At 40.8% G+C, this 13,783-nt stretch overlaps 1 protein-coding gene across 2 annotated transcripts in view; it reads right to left on the reverse strand.

Annotated features, from left to right (window-relative positions):
- grm4 (glutamate receptor, metabotropic 4) overlaps positions 1 to 13,783 on the reverse strand; it is a 109,292-nt gene that overhangs the window by 23,330 nt on the left and 72,179 nt on the right. The window lies entirely within an intron of this gene.

Consider the following 13,783-nt stretch of genomic DNA (forward strand, 5'->3'; position numbering starts at 1 on the left):
TTATTCCCTAACTTTCTGGGTCATTTTGGGGTTATTGGAAGAGTGGTTATAATACACAGCACTTTCTATGGGACGCACCATCAGTTCAGAACTCTGAACCGTCCCGTCCAGTACGATTGTCGGTGCTGCGTAAACAAAGCAGCAGGTGTGTTTGATTTAGCACCAACGTGTCTCACATGCACACATCAAACACTTGTTGGTCGAAATGATGAAAACAATGGCCGACCTGAAATTGCAAGTTTGTATTAATGCTGCGGTGGAGAAACCAAACATCCCTTTGGGTAGCCTTCCCACTGAGCGCTACTCTTGACATCTACTTTTTACGCCAAAACTGAGTGACTTTAGCGCAGATCAAATGTTGGAAATTATGGCGTGAAGAAGAGAAGGAAATGCAGGTTCATAATTGGAACTGGAAATGTAGTCTTATTTTGAGTTCCCACTTTTGTTGATGCATACATACTTGCATCACTTCATGTCGCCAACTTCAGTCGGTTGACTTTTCCTTATTGCCCTATCAGTCTTGCATGTGGGTACTCCTGTTAGAACCCTATCTCACAGAGTCCAGATTTTTTTTTGCCTTCTGCATCTGTGATCTTGCACTCTGGTCAAACCTTATAACTCTGTGGGGACATTTTGGGAAAATCTTTGTATTTAAATGTCCCTTCACGAAGACCTAATCCTCTTTCCAACAAACTTGGTAACAGTTGGCATAAAGTGGGTCGCAGGTTGTGTGGAGTTTCATGGCGCCGTCAGTCAACAGAGAAACCTGCGAGTTCAGCTATCTGGTGTGATAAGGGAAGCTGATCAAACACTTCTGCACTTCCTTGGCTTACTTTTGATTTAAGATGTCTTGAATAGACCTTCTTCAAAATGTGGAAAAACTAAACAAGCCCTTGAGATTTGCACATCTTGGTTTGTCCTCGCACGCCTCTCTTATGTAAGCACAAACTCTATGTTTGATTACACAAGTCTTTCACATCCTGCCTGCAGCAGGAAAAATCTTTGTCAGTATATAATCTCAACTTTTGCTGGCTCAAGGTGTTTCATATTTACAGCCTTCAAAGCCCTTGTCGTCTCTCTGTCGCTTTTGTTGCCACACTGAGGAAGTAAACTGACTGGAATTTGTGACCAAAATACACTTTGCAGCTTAAACCTTCGATGTGTATACACTCGATGAGGCATGCTCATGCTTAAATAGCGACATGGAGGACGGGAGGTGTAAAATTTCACAGTTGCTCTCGAGCAAACAAGTATATTTTTTGCGCATGGAAACCAAGAGTCTCAGGAGAAAAGTCAACCAAGTCACGATCGTAATAGTAATAAGCAGGAAGCTACTATCTTCTTTTTACTTCACAGAATGTGTAGCCGTCATGTGTCATTTGCTGGTTTCCCTAACCGTTAAATGAATGCCATATGTCACAATCGTCCTCTCCTGCTTTCAATATCCCTGAACGGAAGGCTTTATGAAGCATTGCAATATAATGCCTTCGCGTCTCGTGTCACCTTGCTCGAGTGTCACCTTGTTTGTTTACACCATATAAATCTGTAAACCGTGATGTGTACACTGTACTTGCAGTGACCTCGAACAGAGTGCCCTGGTTGTGTTTACACACAAAGACAGGAAAGTGTCTTTAGAAGTAATGACGGTTGCATGATTGTGTGTGTGTCAAATTCATGGCCTAGGCTCAGATTCTGACCTTCTACATCACAGAAAAATATTATTATGCAAGTTTTTTGCTCATGATTATCACAAGAGATCCCTGTCGTTGACGTCTAATGATGGAGAAATGAAGCGTTGTCCCCTCAGCCATTTTTATTTTGGCATTACTTTAAATACAAAGAACATTTCTGATTTAAACTGACAGGGCTGCCACTGTTTATCCAGCTGCTTGTTGTGCATTTGTAGCTCAGTTTGTACGCTTGACCTACAGTCCAATGTAGAGATCTCATGAAGCCAAAAATAACACCGCTGCGCATCATTTCTGGCTTTAATGATTTGCTATACAGCCAAGAAGTCGCTTTGTTAATGCAATTTTCTTTAAAATGTGAGTGTTCCATGTCACAGAAAATTCACGTCTGTGTCCACCAAGCAGTAGATGGAGATTCATCGGCTGAGCAATGAGAAAAATGTTTTTAGCTTCTGTGTATTGGTGATGCTCTGCTAACTTGGACAAGTTTGTCTCACGATCAGATGTGACTTTTGTCTTCTTTCACTCTGTGTTGTTTTACCTCTGATGTCACAGGAGCTCTGTCAATTTGGAGGTGTTGTATGAAGGTGTTTGCGAGTGCTAATTTTAGACCTGCAGTTCGCTTCTCACTTCATGTTAGGTGAAGATTAGCTTGGTACATTATGTTCTTTGAAATTAAATGAGAGAAAAGTCAAAGGTGATAACAAGTGTCTGGGGAACAAATGCTCTGTATGTGAGAGGTTGTTTGGTTGTCAGCTGATCAACAGCAATACAGTGACTCACTGTCTGCATCAGTATTTCACCGTCATATTTTTCTGCATGTGATCTGATTTTTGACTCTATTATACCTGTAGCAACCTATAATTCTGAGGCTTGGTTCTTTCCGACCATCTGTCCAGAGTTGACTGGCTTTCATTTATATGAACCCCAAAGACCGTCTCACCAAGTCTAGAGGAATCTTTTTTCCCTCACTGTTCTAACAGTCCTTTTAACTGCTAATTGGGCAGGAAAATATGGGTAATTGCTGTGATGTGAGTCTTGAGCAGATTTTGATAATGCAGATTCGACATTCAATTCAGTTGCTTTAAATAACTGAACCTCATAAAATATTCAAGAGGCTCATTTCGCACAGCCCGGAGTCAGAGAAAAAACGATGCTCATTACGAGAACTGTTCCGAGGATGTGGGCGTTTCACCTGTTTTGACAAAAGGCAAGAAAGAAATCCGAAGTTCAACTATTAAAGTATGCAAATGTAGCCAGCAGCTAATTATTTTATGTAATGATCATTGAAATCAAATTAACTGTGACACTTTGCAATTGAGATAAATGGCTTCCTTCAGATGCTTTAATCGTCTTTATTGATGTGCTCACAAATCCATTTGGTTCAATGTGAAGTGTGTTTGAGGGAGCTTTTAGATGGTATTTCTGGAACATTTGATTCTTCTCCTGACAGATTACAAGAGTTGAAGTTATTGTTGTGCATCCACTGAATGGATTGTCTCACAGACTCACCAACCAAGACACTGAGCGTTTTCTTCATCTTGTAAAATGGCTGCATGTGCTGAAGACCATTTGGCATCCTGATTGAGAGCTGTCTGGATCACAGTTTGTGTGCTCAGTTAGACAAACTGATTTCTAATGCAGGAACATCCGTTCTGCTGTCAGGAGCAGTTTGCCTCCAATATCTAAGCATTATTAAATCTTGACTCCACTTAAAAATGAATAAGGCAGGGCCATCGAACTGATGTGTCTTGTCTTTTGCCACTGACAGTGATGACTATTCACGATTATTAATCATTTGGTAACAACACCAAAAAGACCTACTTACACACTGGGGATGGGCGATAACTTATTGTACGCGATACACCGCCAAAGACATTCTGCGTGATAAGAATTCTGCATATTACGATGCTGCATTGCACTTGCATACGTGAATAAGATGAGACCATGACGGCGTGCTGCACACTCCGCAGGTCCGCAGGAGTGGTGGACGTTGGTTCATGATTGTAGTTTTAAACTTATTTTGGTTGACTCTGACGCTCTAGCACTGTGTTAGTTTTCATAGATCGAGTGGTCCCAGCAGGTTTTCTGATGCGTTTGTCTGCCTTGGTTCACATCAACACGTACAGGTCTCCCGCTGCACTGCCGCCTCGGCCAAACACCGTGGTGATATTCGAGGGACAGCGCTCCGATATTTGCTGCGGCGTCCTCTTCCGTGTCCCCATTAAGGTTCACTGATGGAGGACACACTCTCACAGGCAGTGCTCATGCTACGAGCCGCCATCAGTTAGGGACCATCAACAAATTCTAAAGCAAAATCTTCAATAAGGCCATGGAAAACAACCATTTTAGAAGAGAGAATTGTGAAAAGGTTTTTCATCACACAAGAGAAAGGACAGTTTGAATCATGATTTGGAGAATAGAATCTGACTAAATGACCATTTCTTAACCTGATTTCTAATGTTTCTTCAGTAGCATCTCGGAAATGTGTCCAGACTGCTCCATAGTTCAAGTCAACTGTTCAGAGACATGAGACACAGCAGACAGACGGCTCCATTTAACCCTTAAATAAAGCTGGCAGAGCAGTCTGTCTGACACCAGCGGCTTCTACCAGAGACCTGAAACATTGAGTTTCTCATCTCTGCACTTAGTTCACTGTTCTATTGAGACATCAACAGATCATGATGCTGGAGACAAACTCCACTGATAAGTTTCATCATAAAACAGTTTCAAGAGAGACTGTAGTGTCCAACACATGGAGGTTAATGAACACGTAGGTACATTTTTTTCTCTATCACCCATCCTTGTTACACGCATAAAGCAACCATTCATTTCAACTGCAATACATCAACGGCGTGACAGCTCATATTACTTGTTTGTTTAAGAATTCTGACCTCCATTTTAATTGGCTTTGGATGCAAAGTTACCAACACACCTTAGTACCGTAATTAAGCTCTGTGCTATTGATTCACAGCGTTTCACAGCCTCCATTAAACTTCAAACGGAGCACAAAATTCTAATTGCTCATATCACGTGGAGTTGGAGGTGATCCTTTACAGGATGACTTAATAGCCCACCTCGGCGCCCTCTGAGACAAGAGAGGTCACAGACTTCATGCTGAAGCCACTGACTCAAAACCACAACTCTTTCTGTCCCGCGGACTCTTTCTCCTCGACGATTTGGCTACAACTCTTCCTGGGCTCGGAGAGATTGCAGCAGTAGCCTCTCCGCGGCGGCACTGACATTATTCTTGCTCAGCCTTTAATTTAAGCTAAAGTGCCAGGGTGCATTTATTCATTCATTTATCTCCAGCTGCTTATCAGACAGCGGCTCGCAAATGTAACGGTTTCATCAGGGTTTCTCAGACATCCTTTTTTCCCCAGCCTCTCAAGACAGAGGGACGCTGAAACTAATCACAAGTGTCTTGTGTCGGAACAGTCTTAACTTGCAAACTTCTCCGACTCATTCTCAGTTCAGATAGATTCGGAGCAAACACGATTGGCTTATATCCAGCCGTGCCCTCTGGCTAACCTCTGTTTTCGGCACGACAGAAAGACCACCCACCAACGTTGCATGGCTCTTACACACAGATAATCCCACACTCCCCTCAATGTTCCTCTCAAAGGCAGAAAGAAGTTTCAACATGAATGTCTTACAAGGATGTCTTGCTGTTCTTGGTGCGGCGGAAGAAAAAGTTTTGCCCTCAGAATACAAATCAGAGCTTCAGAGCTTCAGCTGTTGCCGTGCTCACTAGGACTTGTAACAACAGTAGTGTGCCTTTAAGATAACCGTATAAAATGACAGCATGACCCAAGGACCTTGTGTTGATGGTACTCCTCCAGTTTGTCTGTGCACGATGGCAACTCAATATTGCTGAGCCAAACTAATCCACAACACCATCCATATATTTATTAATAGAAATGCTTGGATTGAATTGTAATGCATTTGCTCTTTGAAAACACAATGGCTACAGTATGTTGTACATTATTTTGACTTGCCCTTTGCCGGCTGTTTTTTTTTTTTTTTTTATGGAAGTGCAAGTTCTTTAAGTGATTAATGAGAGTGGTCCCTTAAATTATACTGCAGAATTTACTCTAACTGTGTTGGCCATTTGAGACAAAGTCTCCATCTTGAATCTGAAATAGGCACAGACTCATCTGCCCTACTCTTTGTGCTCTTTATTTGATGTCCGTGGACGTGTAAACACTTGGTCATTATGTTTATATTTCACCCTATTTGGATCATAGTTAGCACATCCTTGAACATAGCTGTATGTTCAGTTTAATTCCAGTTTTCCTCTTGTGTTGTTGCATGCCTTCAAATAACACACTTTCTTATTGATCCTTCTTTCTTGTCATCATTCATTCTCACACATCTCCCACCTGCTATGTATTTCCTCCCCCAAAAGAGCAGATTCTGCTGCTGATAAATCTGACTGCAATAACTTAATCACTCAGGTGAGAAAAAGCCCCTCACAACCTGGCTAAATGATGGTGTCTGTCGGGCCGGTGACTTTGCAGATTTGTCAGCGGGTGTCAGGTGATGAACGGCTCTGAGAAGTTTACTTGGGGGAAGAAATCTGAGGCTCATCTGGATATCTGAGCTCGTATCCTGTTTTCAAACAGGGACATGGACTTGACATGTACTTCCCATTTTGCTGAGTAAAGTACATCCAAATAATATGCTGCCAATAGATTGAACATTGATTTTTAAGGAAGGAAATAATCAAATAAATGGATTAAAATACTGCTTTCTATTTGAGGAAAAACGTGCAGACAACCATTTTCTTTGCAAACAAACAATGACTCACACGGTCTTGTGAGTCGCATGCCAATGAAACAAACAACCAAGAGGAATTTAAAGCGGCCCTAATTATCAGTCTCTTAAAAGCCTCCCATTACCTCAGAGGTAGTCTGAGTTGAGAATTTAGAAATGCAGCTTTTATTATATTTGGTGACCCCAGACCAACTCCAGACCCAATGTGCTGACTCATAAAGCATGTAGACGTCTTTCCACCTATTGTTCCAGGGATCAATACGAGACTGAAGTGAACAATGAAGTCCCACGCTGAGGTGTTTGTAGCAAGGAGCCAGCTCAGCTTTTCTTTATCACGCAGGTGCCACCATTGTTTATTCCCTTCAACTTTCTCTCCAAGTCCTTTGGGGCTTTTACGGTGATGAACGGCCTCTTAAGGTCCTTGCTGGTTCATGTTCTTTCACAGAAAATTAGTTTTAAATTAGGGCAGTACTTTCACCGGCTTTCTGGAAAAGTTGTCCAATTGTTATACAATTGTCTTATTTTTACTGTCTTAACAATTATTTATCAATTGATGCTGTACACATTGTTATGATGTAGCGTGTTCAGTCTGACTGTATTATCTTAAAACATATTTTTCAAAAGCAGTGAAGTAATTTATTATTTATTTATTATTTTTGAGTTTTTTCAGTTCATAAATGTGGTTGACCATTGTTTTAATATTTTAGATCATTATTACTTAAGTGTATGTTTTGTAAGAAAATAAGGAAAAAGCTATATATACCGTAATTACATCAAAAAAATCACACTTGATTGACATGACATTTAAATAATTTTACTGGAGTGGATGTTGTGATTATCTGAAAGATATTTATGATTGTCTCTATTGTTATCGCTATCTTTAGACCTTTCCCACGCAGATGTACTTAAAGCAGCTCAGGCATACTGCTCCTGAATCATTTCCGTCTTTCTATTCAGAAACTAATTTAAATGTAAATTCTTTGTCCCCCCATCAATGTTGTCTGTCTATTTTGCTTCTGTGTGAATCGTTTCTGACCTCAATCAAAGTGGAAATTAGTAAAAATAGATATCAAATTTCAAAAATGTATCTCACATTGTGGGGGTGTTGTTTTAGTTATTTGTGTGTTGCAGACCTTCATTTGCTTCCGATCATTGACGTCTCTTCTCCAGAATCATCTTGTTTATGTTTTTCATTTCCTTTGTCAGTGAGTTCCGCTGTTCCTCATCAGGAGTTAGTTTAAACAGACTTTGTGGATGATCCGGTTTCTGACTACCAACATGGCCAGCAGTGTGTATCTCTCTACTAGCTCACATCACTTCACTGCTCTTGCTTTAGCTACAGTTCCTTCACATGTGCTGCCCTGTTTTTTCTGTAGCAGAAGCAGTTGTCTTGTATTACCATAGTAGATGTTCCCCCACATCTCCACTCTACACTTTTTTTTTTATATGTTAAGGACTTTTGCAGTGAAAAGATTGACAGTATTAATCAGTCTGCCGCTCTCATTGGAGCAGAGAATGTTGTCATCTCTTATCAACCTGTTGTTGCCCTCCTCATTGAGGGATTAGTCTTGATCTAGTGATGCATTGACTCTTCTCATCATGATGCAGCCAAGTTGGTGGCAGTTTGTTGTTCTTCACCCACTGCATGTAATCCCCCAAATACGACAACAGAGATGGCCTTGGAATCGATTTTGTCTCCCGAGGTTTTCGTTGAGGACAGTTTCCAGAGTAGCATTCTGAAAACTGTCCTCATATGGAGCACACTGAGCACAGTTGTGTCTGACTTACCATTAGTGTCTTTCATTTTTGTCTGGCATTTGATTTAAAATTGTGTCTTTTCTGTTTAATTACATAAATAAGTGAAGTATTATTAACAATATTGAGATGTACTTTCATCATGTCATTGTTTATAACAGAAAAGTCATGAACAACTGAACTGATGAAGTGACTGTATCATTTAATTTATATATATTTTTTTATGTATGTTCAGTAGGGATGGGCGATAACTTATTGTACATGATATACCGGCAAAAACAATTTCTATGATGACAATTATGCATTTCATGCTAAATGCAACAAACACACAGCTCACTCGCTGCATTGGACCTGCACACATGAACATGGCCGCACTCAAACACCGCTTAGCTGTACTGAGTCATCAGTTAGGGACCATCAACAAATTCTAAAGCCTCAAAGTATGAGTGACATCTTCAACAAGGCCATGGAAAACAAGCATTTTAGGAGAGAGAATTGTGAGAAGGTTTTTCATCACACAAGACAAAGGACTGACAGTTTGAATCATCATTTCGTGAATATGACTAAATGATCATTTATTCACATTATTTCTAATATTTCTTCAATAACATCTAGGAAATGTGTCCAGACTGCTCTATAGTCAACGTAAACTGTTAAGAGACAGAGAGACAGCTCAATTTACCCGCTGAATAAAGCTGGCAGAGCAGTCTGTCAGACACGACCGGGTTCTACTAGAGACTTTGAAACATTGAATTTCTCATCTCTACACTCAGTTAACTCTTATATGTAAACAAACAAATGGTGATGTTTGAGACAAACTGCATGAATAGGTTTCATCATAACAGTTTCATGAGAGACTGTAGTGTCCAACACGTGGAATAGAATGAAAATGTATTTATCGTGATCATTATCGTTATCGCAACAGTTTTTTTGTCCACATCGCCCATCCCTAATATTTGGACATCTATTCAAGTGTTCAGAATGTATCCTCATTTAATGTATTCTCGCTTTTTTTCAGTTTGCAATCAAACTAGCGCACACACAGACACCCATTTTCAATAAAACACAAGCCAGTGGCCATTGCAGCGCCGTCTCACTCTGCATAAATCTCTGAATCTCTCCAGAGGAGAGACAGGCGATATTAGATAACAATTTGTCTCCCCTGTGTTGCAAGGAAAGGGCTGTTCCTTTGTATTCACCGCTCTGTGTCAACAATACTCTGATCATTTTTCATAGTTTGCAAAAATAAAACCGTCGCTGCAGGAGGGCTCTCGCAGTGGCCCTTCATCTGAGTCTGCAAATACCTCCAGCCTCTTGATGTTACATTTGTGAGCAGTGGCAATCATTCATTTAGCCGTGGACACCAGTGATTAATTATCCCATTAACAATTGAATTATTACTTGCATTAAACATGCAAATGATCTAAACTAAAGGTTGGGAATGTTGCAGGATTTTACATAAGTGACGCTGGTGATTAATGAATCGCTGCCACAACAATAATTCACGTTTTGGCTCCACGAGGAGGTGCTGAAATTGCAACCCAACAGGATCATGTTTATTGAGAAGAGACGGTGACATTTGCACTGTGTCTCTGCCACAGCTTTTATTTGAAGCTTTTGTCTTCCGTCCAGATGATTAATAGCAGGGTTAAATATGATTAAATGTCGTCTCCATGCGGTTCTGGACGTCCGTGGTTCTGGTCGGCCTCTGCCTTGTGTCCCCGGGCCACAGGAAATTGTCCTGCTCTGGTTCAAAAGACCATGATGAAAAAGGAATAAGGGAATTCACGGCAGTGCCCGAGGGGGTGAATATTTTTAATATTTCGGAGGAGCTTTCAGAACAAGCCCAGCACGCCATGTCAGATTCAGTCCATATTTATTTGCCTGGTGTGAAGAGTCCAAAAACCCACGGCTAGGTCACGTCATTAGTGTTTGTCCTTATCATTTCTGAAGGGTTTGTCTGGTCATTTCTGCTCAAACAATAATACTGTTCATGTCAAGACCGTGATGTTTCGGCTTTCAGATTGTTGTCTAGTACGTGCAGAGTAACTTGACCCTGTCCATGTCATCCAAGTTCATTTCTGATCTTTCGCCCTCATGATGCGGCGCGCTCATGAGTCATACTCTTTGTCAGCCTCTGAGCAGCTCCTGTCGCTGCCATCACACCAGTTACACTGGAAAAATCGACTTTCAAAAAATGTTTCATACTTTGAGTGGATATTGATTGATAAACTACATTTATATTTACATGCTTCCTGCATTTCTGATCGATGGTTGCTACACCAACTCTGTCGTCTCGTCCGCCTCACTCATCACAACGATCCTCCTCATGTCCACAGTTGCCACATCCATGAACCTCATTTGTGCTCTTCATCCCCTCCTTTTAAGTGACACCACCTTCGCATCATGAATCATCAATGTGTGTCCCAACCAGCTGGCCTCTCTGATTTGGTCTCCAAACTTCAACATGAGCTGATAAACTCATTATCTCTCTTGTCCTTTCTCGTCATTCCCAACGAAAAGCTACACATCTTCAGCACCAACTATGCAGCCTTGTCAGTCTGTGCACCACACGCCATGGACGGTCTCATGCATGACGGTGAAGCTTCCACTTTACTCCACAGTCGCTCAGGGGTGGGTGATTACGTTTCCTAAGGGGCCACATTTTTACTGCGACTCTTTCAATGGTTGGGAATCTGAAGGATAAAGAAGGTGTCTCAGAATAAAACTGAAAAATAAAAGAGGTGGCTCCCTGAAATAAAGGATAACATCAGCTCATACCCACTTATCCATCAAAGACTTCCTTTATTTTGACAGTCCCCACGTGACTTGTGGGCTTGGCTTTGGATGCTGTTGTGCGCTGCGAGTTGAGCTGGAAGGCTCATCAGCAATGGTGCTTCTCCAAGTCTCCAACTTCTCAGTAAAGGCTCAGAAAAAAAAAAGATTTTATCTTCCGAAGCCTCAGTTGGCTTGCATTGAAGGACGAGGAAGTCTGGGACTCTCTGATAAAACTGGTGCCTCTGGTACCCAGAAACCGATTAGCAGCTGAAGATGAGGTCATGATTAACGTTTACCTCAAGCGCTGCAGTCAAAAATCACTTATTGTGGTATCTGAGTTGATACTTTGAGGAGAAAAAAAAGAAGCCCGCAGCAAAATTGTTCCAATAGTTTAAACCTTTTTTTTTTTTTCCCCTGTCAGCATTTGTCTTTGTGAGACAAGTGATGTGGTGGAGACGTAGTCAACATTGCAACTGTTTCCCTCAAAGTCAAGCCCACTATTGATGACTTGTTGAGACAGCGGTTGCTTATTTGGACCAGGGCTTGTTGGTTATGAGCAGCAAAAGTGCAATAACATTTAAAAGTCCGATCTAATTACTATTATCAGCTTCATTTCTCATGTGCAGAAAACTGACTGTTACTCTCTGGTTGTTACAGTATTTTTCTTCAGACAACGGGATTCACCATTGCCATCATCTAATGACTGACATCCAGAAACATATCTTAATGTGTTTGGTTTGAAAACTGTTCATTGAAAATGTCCCTTCTCTTACTCATTGTTGAATAATGGTTATGAAGGACACTTATAAAATGATCTCTGAGCCATGAGTTACCAAAATAGAGCAGATTCAATTGGCACAATCCTCTGATTATTTGACATTTATTCTCCAGTACGACAAACTACTGTTATGCAAGATAACTACTGCAAAATTATGCAGGGATTTTACTTTACTTTAATGTTATTTTTCCAAGATAACTTTGGGTTGCTTGACGCGACATAGCTCCAGGCAATGATTTATTTCTTTAATAATAATGTACTGCATTAATTAAATCCGGTGTATGGATGTAATTCATTGTGAAAATTTGGTTGCGAAATTCAGCGTTGTTCCTAAAAATACGACTATGAAGTACACATTTTGAGCCAACCTCTCTCTGAAAATATCTGCAGTACACAAGGGAGCACAGATGCGAACAACTTAAGCTGCAGTTAATGTGACGGCAGGGTTCAAAAGCAAGCAACTGAGGCTTCACAGTCCTTTGTGCCCTCTGCTGCTACGAATAACACTGGCTTTAATGCCACGACTGTTCAGTTTGATGTTCCTGCAGCCTCAGAATCAACCCTGGAGCATGTTTAATATTTTTAGTTGTGGACCCTGCCCATCTTTCCCATGTCTGTTAACACTCCACATTCATTCGCCGCATCGTTGTCCGCTGCTGGTTAACTAGCTGACACAAAAGGAGGCCAAACTGCTGCATTGTCCCACCACTGCAGCGAGGTAAGGCTGGACATTTTCTTTGTTGATCTCATCAAATATTTATACAGACAACTTCCCTGATCCAGCACCTTTTTAAATCTGCTAGGAAATAAAGTAGTTTGATCTGATTTAGTAAAGCAAACGTGCAGCTTCATAACTCCAACATGTGATGTGCTGCATTTAGCGGTGGTCTGAAAACAGCCTGAGAAAAGCTTCATGCATTGGATCTCTGTTTGAAGAATGAATAAGTGCAATCAATGCCTTTTTATTATTTGTGGTTTTGGTCATTGGTTTCCCATGAAAAACATCAATAATAATAGGACCAATCTGCAATGCTAACATGATTGCTTTCTACTGATGCTGCTTTGTTTACCTTTTTGCCATGGTCATCTGCTGTTGTGGGCTTTCCACTTCTCTTTCATTTCCACCACTGTCATCTTCTGTTCATAAGAATTTTTTCATTTTGCTATCCTATAGGCTATTAGAGAGTTACAGGGGGAAAAACATTCCCCCACTTTTGGGTTTCAATTTTAACTTTAATTCCAGATGATTTAAAATTTTATTACAGGTGTATTACTTCCATTTTCTTACAATACAGTTGCTTTCATGCTGCACAGTAGAAAGACTGATGCGTCTTCAGGATATGTGTCCCTTGAGTGAAACTGACCATCCCACAGACCAGGGACCAGCAGTTCACCCCAGCTGTAGGAGTGCAGATCTATTTGCAGTGAGTCATGAGAGGGCAGTTTTAGCAGAAGGGTCCAAGGTAAAATGAATTCAGCTTCAGTTCACCAGGGTCAGATTCCTCACTGGCACCTGTCTAAATCCTAATTACTCTGTTGCACAACTGTAGCGTTTACTGCAATGTTGTGTCGCTGATTTATTGTCCTGTTATTTGTTGACAAATAATTGTCCTTGACACTACACAAACGGGAAGTGTGTTTCTTCTCAACAGTTTGTTGAGCTTTCCTGCATCTCTGCGCAACATAACTGGCTAAAATATGAAGATAATATCTGCGTATTGAATTATTTAAGTGTAATACAAATCACACATGTGCATCGTGTGAGCAGAGGGTCATTTGTGAAGAACAACTGAAGACATTCAAATGGCCCCCTGTCTTGAATAGAAGTCCTGTAATTTGTATCAGACCAGCATTGTAAAGCAGAGGATCTCAATTAAATCTCCAAATGACCAGCTTTGTCCACTGTGCACTAAATGCTGTAATTTGAGGCTGAATAGCGTTTAAAAAGAATCTGTCATGGACTTACTTTTTCCCCTGAGAACTTCATTCTTAATCGTGTTTAAATTGA

This window comes from Synchiropus splendidus, chromosome 18 (genome assembly GCF_027744825.2).
Source record: "Synchiropus splendidus isolate RoL2022-P1 chromosome 18, RoL_Sspl_1.0, whole genome shotgun sequence".
NCBI classification, from domain to species: Eukaryota; Metazoa; Chordata; class Actinopteri; order Syngnathiformes; family Callionymidae; genus Synchiropus; species Synchiropus splendidus.